Below are 10520 nucleotides of genomic sequence, written 5' to 3' on the forward strand. Positions count from 1 at the left end.
GGCTCAAAATAAAGGGATGGAGGAAGATTTACCAAGCAAATGGAGAGCAAAAAAAAGCAGGAGTTGCAATTCTCATCTCTGATAAAATAGACTTTAAAGCAAGAAAGATCAAAACAGACAAAGAAGGTCATTACATAATGGTAAAAAGATCGATACAACAAGAACAGCTAACGATCCTAAACATATATGGACCCAATACAGGAGCACCCAGATACATAAGGCAAGTTCTTAATGACTTACAAAGAGACTTAGACTCCCACACAATAATAGTGGGAGACTATAACACTCCACTGTCAATATTAGACAGATCAACCAGACAGAAAATAAACAAGGATATCCAGGGCATGAACTCAGACCTGGAGCAAGCAAACCTGATAGACATTTACAGAACTCTCCACCCCAAATCCACAGAATATACATTCTTCTCAGCACCACATCATACCTACTGTAAAATTGACCACATAATTGGAAGTAAAGCACTGCTCAGCAAATGCAAAACAACTGAAATCATAACAAACAGCCTCTCAGACCATAGTGCAATCAAGTTAGAACTCAGAATTCAGAAACCAACCCAGAACCGCACAGCTTCATGGAAACTGAATGACTGGCTCTTGAATGTTGACTGGATAAACAACGAAATGAAGGCAGAAATAAAGAAGTTCTTCGAAACCAATGAGAATGAAGACACAACATGCCAGAATCTCTGGGACACATTTAAAGCAGTCTCTAGAGGAAAGTATATAGCAATAAGTGCCCATATGAGAAGAATGGAGAGATCCAAAATTGACACCCTAGCATCAAAATTGAAAGAGCTGGAGGAGCAAGATCAAAAAAACTCAAAACCCAGCAGAAGACAAGAAATAACTAAGATCAGAGCTGAACTGAAGGAGATTGAGACACGAAAAACCCTCCAAAAAAACAATAAATCCAAGAGCTGGTTTTTTGAAAAGATCAACAAAATAGACAGACCACTAGCCAGATTGATTAGAAAGAAAAGAGAGAACAACCAAATAGATGCAATAAAAAATGATAAAGGGGAAATCACCACAGATTCCACAGAAATTCAAACCATCATCAGAGAATATTACAGACAACTCTATGCACATAAACTAGTAAACCTGGAAGAAATGGATAAATTCCTGGACTCCTGTGTCCTCCCAAGCCTAAACCAGGAGGAAGCTGAGACTATGAATAGACCAATAACAAGGTCAGAAGTCGAGGCAGCAATTAAGAGCCTACCACACAAAAAAAGCCCAGGTCCAGACGGGTTCACAGCCGAATTCCACCAGACACACAAAGAGGAGCTGGTACCATTTCTTCTAAAACTATTCCAAATAATCCAAAAAGAGGGAATCCTTCCCAAATCATTTTATGAGACCAACATCATCCTGATACCAAAACCTGGCAGAGACCCAACAAGAAAAGAAAACTTCAGGCCAATATCCATGATGAACATAGATGCAAAAATCTTCAATAAAATATTGGCAAGCCGATTGCAACAGCAAATCAAAAAACTTATTCATCATGATCAAGTAGGATTCATCCCGGGGATGCAAGGCTGGTTCAACATACGCAAGTCTATCAACGTAATTCACCACATAAACAGAACCAAAAACAAAAACCACATGATTATTTCAATTGATGCAGAGAAGGCATTTGACAAAATTCAACAGCCCTTTATGCTAAAAACCCTCAATAAACTCGGTATCGATGGAACGTATCTCAAAGTAATAAAAGCTATTTATGACAAACCAACAGCCAATATCATACTGAATGGGCAAAAACTGGAAGCATTCCCTTTGAAATCCGGCACTAGACAAGGATGCCCTCTCTCAACACTCCTATTCAATATAGTACTGGAAGTTCTAGCCAGAGCAATCAGGCAAGAAAAAGAAATAAAGGGTATTCAAATAGGAAAGGTGGAAGCCAAATTGTCTCTATTTGCAGACGACATGATCGTATGCCTAGAAGACCCCATCGCCTCGGCCCAAAAACTCCTGAAACTGATAAGCAACTTCAGCAAAGTCTCAGGATATAAAATCAATGTGCAAAAATCACAACCATTCCTCTACACCAATGACAGACTTAAAGAAAGCCAAATCAAGAACGAACTGCCATTCACAATTGCTACAAAAAGAATAAAATACCTTGGAATACAACTCACAAGGAATGTAAGGGACCTCTTCAAGGAAAACTACAAACCACTGCTCAACGAAATCAGAGGACACAAACAGATGGAGAAACATTCCATGTTCATGGTTAGGAAGAATCAATATCGTGAAAATGGCCATACTGCCCAAAGTAATTTATAGAATCAATGCTATCCCCATCAAGCTACCATTGACTTTCTTCACAGAACTGGAAAAAACCACCATGAACTTCATATGGAACCAAAAGAGAGCCCGCATAGCCAAGTCAATTCTAAGCAAAAAGAACACAGCGGGGGGCATCACACTACCGGATTCCAAACTATACTATAAGGCTACAGTAATCAAAACAGCATGGTACTGGTACCAAAACAGAGATATAGACCAATGGAACAAAACAGAGGCACCGGAGGCAACACAACATATCTACAACCATACAATCTTTGATAGACCTGACAAAAACAAGCAATGGGGAAAGGATTCCCTGTTTAACAAATGGTGTTGGGAAAACTGGCTAGCCATGTGCAGAAAGCAGAAACTGGACCCCTTCCTGACACCTTACACTAAAACTAACTCCAGATGGATTAAAGACTTAAACATAAGACCTGGCACGATAAAAGCCCTAGAAGGAAATCTAGGCAAAACCATCCAGGACATAGGAGTAGGCAAGGACTTCATGAACAAAACACCAAAAGCATTGGCAACAAAAGCCAAAATAGACAAATGGGACCTAATGAAACTCCACAGCTTCTTCAAGGCAAAAGAAACAGTCACTAGAGTGAATCGGCAACCAACAGAATGGGAAAAAATTTTTGCAGTTTACCCATCTGACAAAGGGCTGATATCCAGAATTTACAAAGAACTCAAACAGATTTACAGAAAAAAAACAAACAAGCCCATTCAAAAGTGGGCAAAGGATATGAACAGACACTTTATGAAAGAAGACATATATGAGGCCGACAATCATATGACTGGCTAATTTTTGTAATTTTTAGTAGAGACAAGGTTTCACCATGTTGGCCAGGCTGGTCTCGAACTCTTGATCTCAGGTGATCCACCCGCTTCAGCCTCCCAAAGTGCTCGGATTACAGGTGTGAGCCACTGCGCCTGGCCTATTACTTTTTTTTTTTTTTTTTAAGATAGAGTCTTGCTCTGTTGCCCAGGCAGGAGTTCAGTGGCGTGATCTCGGCTCACTGCAACCTCTGCCTCCCGGGTTCAAGTGATTCTCTTCCTTAGCCTCCCAAGTAGCTGGGACTACAGGCGTGCGCCACCACGCCCAGCTAATTTTTGTATTTTTAGTAGAGACAGGGTTTCGCCATGTTGGCCAGGATAGTCTCAATCTCCTGATCTCGTGATCTACCCGCCTTAGCCTCTCAAAGTGCTGAGATTACAGGCGTGAGCCACCGGGCCTGGCCACTATTTCTCTTTAATAGATGAGGAAACAATCGCAGGGACATTATGTGATTTTCCTTAGTTAACACTGCTGGCAAGTGTCAGAGCAGGGAGTTAAATCCAGGTCTGATTACAAAACCTGTATTTTTGTGTTTTTTTACTTCATGCCATGAAAATTCTGAGCCTATACTCTCTGGTGTCCAGCAATACCTTTTTAGCAAACACTCCTCTCCATTAAATGAATCTTATTTTGTCAGTGACATCTGTTGTAAAATTATAAATGCATTCTCACCAAAGAAACTATACAGAGTTAAAAGCTTTCAGTGACAGTAGTTAACTGGGTAGGATGGGAGAGAAGCTCAGAGGCACTGAAATGAGTTAAAGGTAATTGCAGTGGTCCAAGGGAGAAAAATGAGACTCTAGATTAACATTATAGTAGGAAGAATGGAAGAGGTGGTAATGGATTTAAAAGATAGTTCCAAAGGTAGGAGTTAAAGTAATGTGGCCATGCTGGTCTTCTGTATTCCCTGAACGTATACAGTTCACTCCTTCCTCAGTTCGTCTGTACTATGTGATACTCCTTGGAATTCTCTGGGGTTTTTTTTTTTTTTTTAAGACAGGTTCTTGCTCTGTTGCCCTGGCTGGAGTACAGTGGTGATCTCAGCTCACTGCAGCCTCACCTCCTGGACTCAGGTGATCCTCCCACCTCAGCCTCCCAAGTAGCTGAGACCACAGGCACATGCCACCATGCCCAGCTAATTTTTTGTAGAGACATGGTTTCGCCATGTTGGCCAGACTGTTCTTGGAACTCCAGGGCTCAAGAGATTTGCCCACCTCAGCCTCTCAAAGTGTTGGGATTACGGGTGTGAGCCACTGTGCCCAGCTGGAATTCTCTCTCTCTCTCTCTCTCTCTTTTTTGAGATGGAGTTTTGCTCTTGTTGCCCAGGCTGGAGTGCAATGGTGCTATCTCAGCTCACTGCAACCTCCGCCTCCCCGGTTCAAGCGACTCTACTGCCTCAGCCTCCCGAGTAGCTGGGATTACAGGTGGCTGCCACTATGCCCAGCTAATTTTTTGTATTTTTAGTAGAGATAGGGTTTCATCATGTTGGCCAGGCTGGTCTTGAACTCCTGACCTCAGGTGATCCACCCACCTCGGCCTCCCAAGATGCTGGGATCAGGCATGAGCCACTGCACCCGGCCCAAGTATTTAAATTCCAGTCGTTTCATAAGTGTCAGAAAATTTTTTTACAAATTTTTCTTTGAGTTGGTATCCAAATAAAGTACACTTTTTTATTTATGGCTATGTATTATATATCAAATTTTTTTTTGAGACAGTCTCACTCTGTCGCCCAGGCTGGAGTGCAGTAATTCCCTGTCTGTAAATAAATAAATAAATAAAACCTCTCAGAGATGCCTTTTTTGACAATCTTCTCTAAATTAGCACCTACTGTCTCAGTGACTATCACATTACCCTGTTTTATTTTTCCCATAGCCCTTATCAACTGAAGTTTGATTACATAAGAAGCAATAGAACATGATTGTTAAAAGGGCAAACTATAACATCAGGCTGCCTTGGTTCAAATTTTGTCTTTCTACTTACTAGCCATATGATCTTCGACTACTCAAGAGCTATATGTGTCAGTTTCCTGAATTGTAAAATGAGGATAATAACTGGGCTTATATCATGGAATTATTAGGAGTATTAAATGTGTTAACATATCCGAAGCCCTTAGCCCAGTGCCTGGTACAGGGTAAACATATGTTAGCAATTATATTGCATAATTATTTGTTTACATGTACATTATTTCTCTTTCACTAGAATGTAAGTCTATCTTAGTGCACTCTTCTCAGCAACTAAAACTAGCACATATGATTAATAAATATTTGTTGAATGCAGGACTTATATTGGAATGACAAAGAATAGATAGGAGAGAGGCTGGGCGCAGTGGCTCACACATATAATCACAGCACTTTGGGAGGCTGAGGCAAGTGGATTGCCTGAGCTCAGGAGTTTGAGACCAGTCTGGCCAACATGGGGAATCTCCGTCTCTACTGAAAATACAAAAAATTATCCGGGTGTGGTGGTGCGCACCTGTAGTTTCAGCTACTCAGGAGGCTGAGGCAAGAGAATCACTTGAACCTAGCAGATGGAGGTTGCAGTGAGCTGAGATCATGCCACTGCATGCCAGCCTGGGTGACAGAGCGAGACTCTGTCTCAAAAAAACCCAAAAACCAAAAATCAAAGAAACAAACAAAAAAATAGATAGGAGAGAGACATGTAAAATATTATTTTAAAAAAGAAGATAATTCAAGAAGGAGATGTTTAAAAAAAAGATAAAAGAATAGAAAAAAAGAAGAAAATCCTGAACTTAATTTTTATTTCTGATGAGGAGGGAAGAGTATAAGATGACTCCAATGCTTCAAGCTTAAGTAACAAGTGGAAAGCTAGTGCTTTTAACAAAAATAGGAAAACCATGAACTGGAACTAATATTATTTGAATATTATTCTGATAATGAATTTTATTTTAGGCATGAGTTTGAAGTAATAGCAAAACGTGCCAGTGGACATGGTAGCAGGCAGTTAATTGTAAATGCATAATAGGAGTTCATGAGAAAAGTCAACACTGAAGATAGGTTTGAATACCTGCATCATGTGACACTTATTCAACATTCTGATATGAACTTCCTTCATCTCTAAAAAGCAACAGACTTGGAGAAGTGAATACAATGAAAAATAAAACATTTGAACCCTCCAATTTATTCTTCAGAGAAAGTCACTATTAGCAGTTTGGCATATATTTTTCCAAGCATTTTTCTATACACTTGCAAATATATGATGGCATACAACATGTAGAGACAGAAAAAGTCTGACCAGATACCTATATACATATGGAGAAGTTTGTTTTTTTCTTTCTGGATGACTTAGAACCACTATTATTCTATAATTTCTGTGTAATTACATATATAACTTTATAGGCTGGGTGTGGTGGCTCACACTTGTAATCCTAGCACTTTGGGAGGCTGAGGCGGGCAGATCACCTGAGGTCTTGAGATATATTTTGAGGTAAATTTCTAAAAGCGAGATTGCTGGGAAAGAAGGCATACACATCCTTCCACATCTAAAATGTTAACAGTTACTGCCTGGGTGAGGTGGCTCAAGCCTGTAATCCCAGCACTTTGGGAGGCCAAGGCATGAGGATTCCTTGAGGCCAGAAGTTTGAGACCAGCTTGGGTAACATAGCAAGACCTCATCTCTACAAAAAATTTAAAAATTAGCCAGGTGTAGTGTCACATGCCTGTAGTCATGGCTACTCATGAGGCTGAGGCAGAAAGACTGCTTGAACTCAGGAGTTCAAGGCTACAGTGAGCTATGATGGTGCCACTGCACTCCAGCCTGGGTGACACAGATACCCTGTCTCAAAAAATAATAAGTCCAGGCACGGTGACTCATGCCTGTAATCTCAGCACTTTGGGAGGCCAAGGTGGGTTGATCACCCAAGGTCAGGAGATTGAGACCAGTCTGACCAAAATGGTGAAACCCAGTCTCTACTAAAAACACAAAAAATTCACCGGCGTGGTGGTGGGCACCTGTAATCCCAGCTACTCGGGAGGCTGAGGTAGGAGAATCACTTGAATCTGGAAGGCAGAGGTTGTGGTGAGCCGAGATCACACCACTGCACTCCAGCCTGGGCAACAAGAGCGAAACTCCGTCTCAAAAAAAAAAAAAAAGAAAGAAAGAAAGAAATGGGTTTTTGCCATGTTGTCCAGGCTGGTCTTGAACTCCTGAGCTCATTATCCACCCGCCTCAGCCTCCTAAAGCACTGGAATTACAAACGTAAGCCACAGTGCCCAGCTATAACTTTTATACTCTTTTTTCTTAATGTTTTGAGTAGAAATCTGCAGAGTAGTAGTAATAGTTTTAAGACTGGTGAATATTCTTATCTTGTTCTAACTTTAAAGAGATGACACTAGTATTTCACTATTGAGTATGATGACTGCAATTGTTTTCTCATAGATAACTCTTTATCAAATTGTGGATTTCTACAGTTTCTAGCCTATTGAGAATTTTCTTTTTTGAAACAGGGTCTCGCTCTGTCACCCAGGCTAGAGTGCAATGGTGCAATTATGACTCAACTCACTGCAGCTTTGACCTCCCAGATTCAAGTGATCCTCCCACCTCAGCCTCCCAAGTAGCTGGGACTACAAGCACACACCACCACACCCCACTAATTTATTTTTTATTGTTTGTAGAGATGGAGTCTTCCTATGTTGCCTAGGCTGGTGTCGAACTCCTAGGCTCAAGCAATCCTCCTGCCTTGGCCTCCCAAAGTACTGGGATTATAGGCATGAGCCACAGTGCCTGGCTAAAAAAATGTTTTTAAGGTACTATAAGCACAAAGTAAATAATTCAAATAGTAGAAAAGGTATGTGAAGAGTTGTCCATCTCTGTTCTCCAGTTTCCAAATTTCTGTGTTGACAAGTCTAATTCCTATTCATTTTTATGTCTCCTACCAAAGAACAGCTGATGCAAATATAAGCATATACGTGAATGGTATTTTTTACACAAATAGTAGGATACTATAGACACTGTTCTAAGCCCTGATTTTTTTTTTTTTTTTTTTTTTTTGAGACGGAGTTTCGCTCTTATTACCCAGGCTGGAGTGCAATGGCGCGATCTTGGCTCACCGCAACCTCCGCCTCCTGGGTTCAGGCAATTCTCCTGCCTCAGCCTCCCAAGCAGCTGGGATTACAGGCACGCACCACCGTGCCCAGCTAATTTTTTGTAATTTTAGTAGAGACGGGGTTTCACCATGTTGACCAAGATGGTCTCGATCTGTTGACCTCGTGATCCACCCGCCTCGGCCTCCCAAAGTGCTGGGATTACAGGCTTGAGCCACTGCGCCCGGCCTAGCCCTGATTTTTTAAGTCAAGCTGTGAGTCATTTCTTTTCTTTTCTTGAGATGGATTCTCACCCTGTCACCCAGGATGGAGTGCAGTGGTGTGATTTCGGCTCACTGCAACCTCCACCTCCCCAATTACAGTGATTGTCCTGCCTCAGCCTCCCGAATAGCTGGGATTACAGGTGCCCGCCACCAAGCCTGGCTAATTTTTATATTTTTAGTAGAGACAGGGTTTACCATGTTGGCCAGTCTGGTCTCGAACTCCTGACCTCGTGATCCGCCCACCTTGGCTTCCCAAAGTACTGGGATCAGAGGTGTGAGCAACCACGCCTGGCTGAGTCATTTCTTTTTTTTTCTTTGAGATGGAGTTTCGCTCTTGTTACCCAGGCTGGAGTGCAACGGCGCGATCTCGGCTCACCGCAACCTCCGCCTCCTGGGTTCAGGCAATTCTCCTGCCTCAGCCTCCTGAGTAGCTGGGATTACAGGCACGCACCACCATGCCCAGCTAATTTTTTGTATTTTTAGTAGAGGCGGGGTTTCACCATGTTGACCAGGATGGTCTCGATCTGCTGACCTCATGATTCACCCGCCTCGGCCTCCCAAAGTGCTGGGATTACAGGCTTGAGCCACCGCGCCCAGCCGAGTCATTTCTTTATAGGTAATTTGTCTTTTCTCTTTGGTTGTTTTTCCCCCTCTACTTTTTATTATGGAAAAATTTCCAAACATACAAAAGTAAGAGAATAGTATATTGAATTTCCATGTAACCACTGAAGCTGGGTGGCAGGTACATAGAAATTATGTTCCATGTATTATTGCCAAACTCGTTTAACCTGTATTCTCCTAATCCCCACTCCCCTACCCACACCTCAAGGTCATTCTGAAGCAAATATAAAATATCATATCTTTTCATATCATCCATAAATATTTTGGTATGCATCACAAAAATATAAGGAGTCTACCCAAAATGCAATTTAAGAAAGTATATAAGGAGTCTCTTTTTTTTTTTTTTGAGACAGAGTCTTGCTCTGTCACTCAGGCTGGAGTACAGTGGTGTGATCTTACTGCAACCTCCCAGGTTCAAGTGATTCTCTTGCATCAGCCTCCTGAGTAGCTAGAATTACAGGCTCACGCCACTATATTCAGCTAATTGTTGTTTTTTAGTAGAGACAGGGTTTGCCATGTTGGTCAGGGTGATCCCAAACTCCTGAGCTTAAGCGATCTGCCCACCTCGGCCTCCCAAAGTGCTGGGATTACAGGCGAGAACCACCGCTCGGCCCAGGACTCTTCTTAAACATTACAACAAAGTCACCACTCCAAAAATATTAACAATTCTTTAATATCATCAAATATACAATGACAGTTCAGATTTTACCTATTGTCTCAAGAATGATTGTGTTTATTTTTAGTTTGTTTGAATCAGGATCCAAATAAGGACTATATACTCTGATTTGTTGATGTTTCTCAAATCTCTTAATCTATAGGTATCCTTTCCATCCACCCTTTTTTTTATTCTTCTGTGGGATTTATTTGTTAAAAAACTGGATTGTTTGTGCTATAAAACTCCTCAAAGAATGGATCTTAGTGGTTGCATCCCTGTGATGGTATTCTTCTGTATTTCCTGAATATTAGATGTAGATGCTCGATTAAATTTACAATCGGGTCCTGTTTTTTCCTTTTTTTGGCAAGAATATTTCATAGGTAGTGTTATATACTTCCTTAAGCAGATACAAAGTCTCTTACTCCTTTTAGGATCTTCTCTTTGATGTTCTGAAGTTTTACTACAATGAGTCTGGGTTAGGATTTCTTTCTTTCTTTTTCCTTCACGTTTGGGATTCCTGAATCTTGAAGATTGGCATCTTTCATGAGTTCTCAGCTATTTTCTCTTTAACTTTGCTGCTTCACTGTTTTCTCTGTTTGTCACTTGAACTCTAATTAGACATCACCTAAAAGCATGGGACCTTTAAACAACAGACTGTAGGTCAGGCTCGGTGGCTCACTCCTCCTGTCATCCCAGCACTTTGGGAGGCTGAGGCAAGAGGATCTCTTGAGCCCAGGAGTTCAAGACCAGCCTTGGCAACAT

The sequence above is a fragment of the Callithrix jacchus genome, chromosome X (genome assembly GCF_049354715.1).
Source record: "Callithrix jacchus isolate 240 chromosome X, calJac240_pri, whole genome shotgun sequence".
Lineage (NCBI taxonomy): Eukaryota > Metazoa > Chordata > Mammalia > Primates > Cebidae > Callithrix > Callithrix jacchus.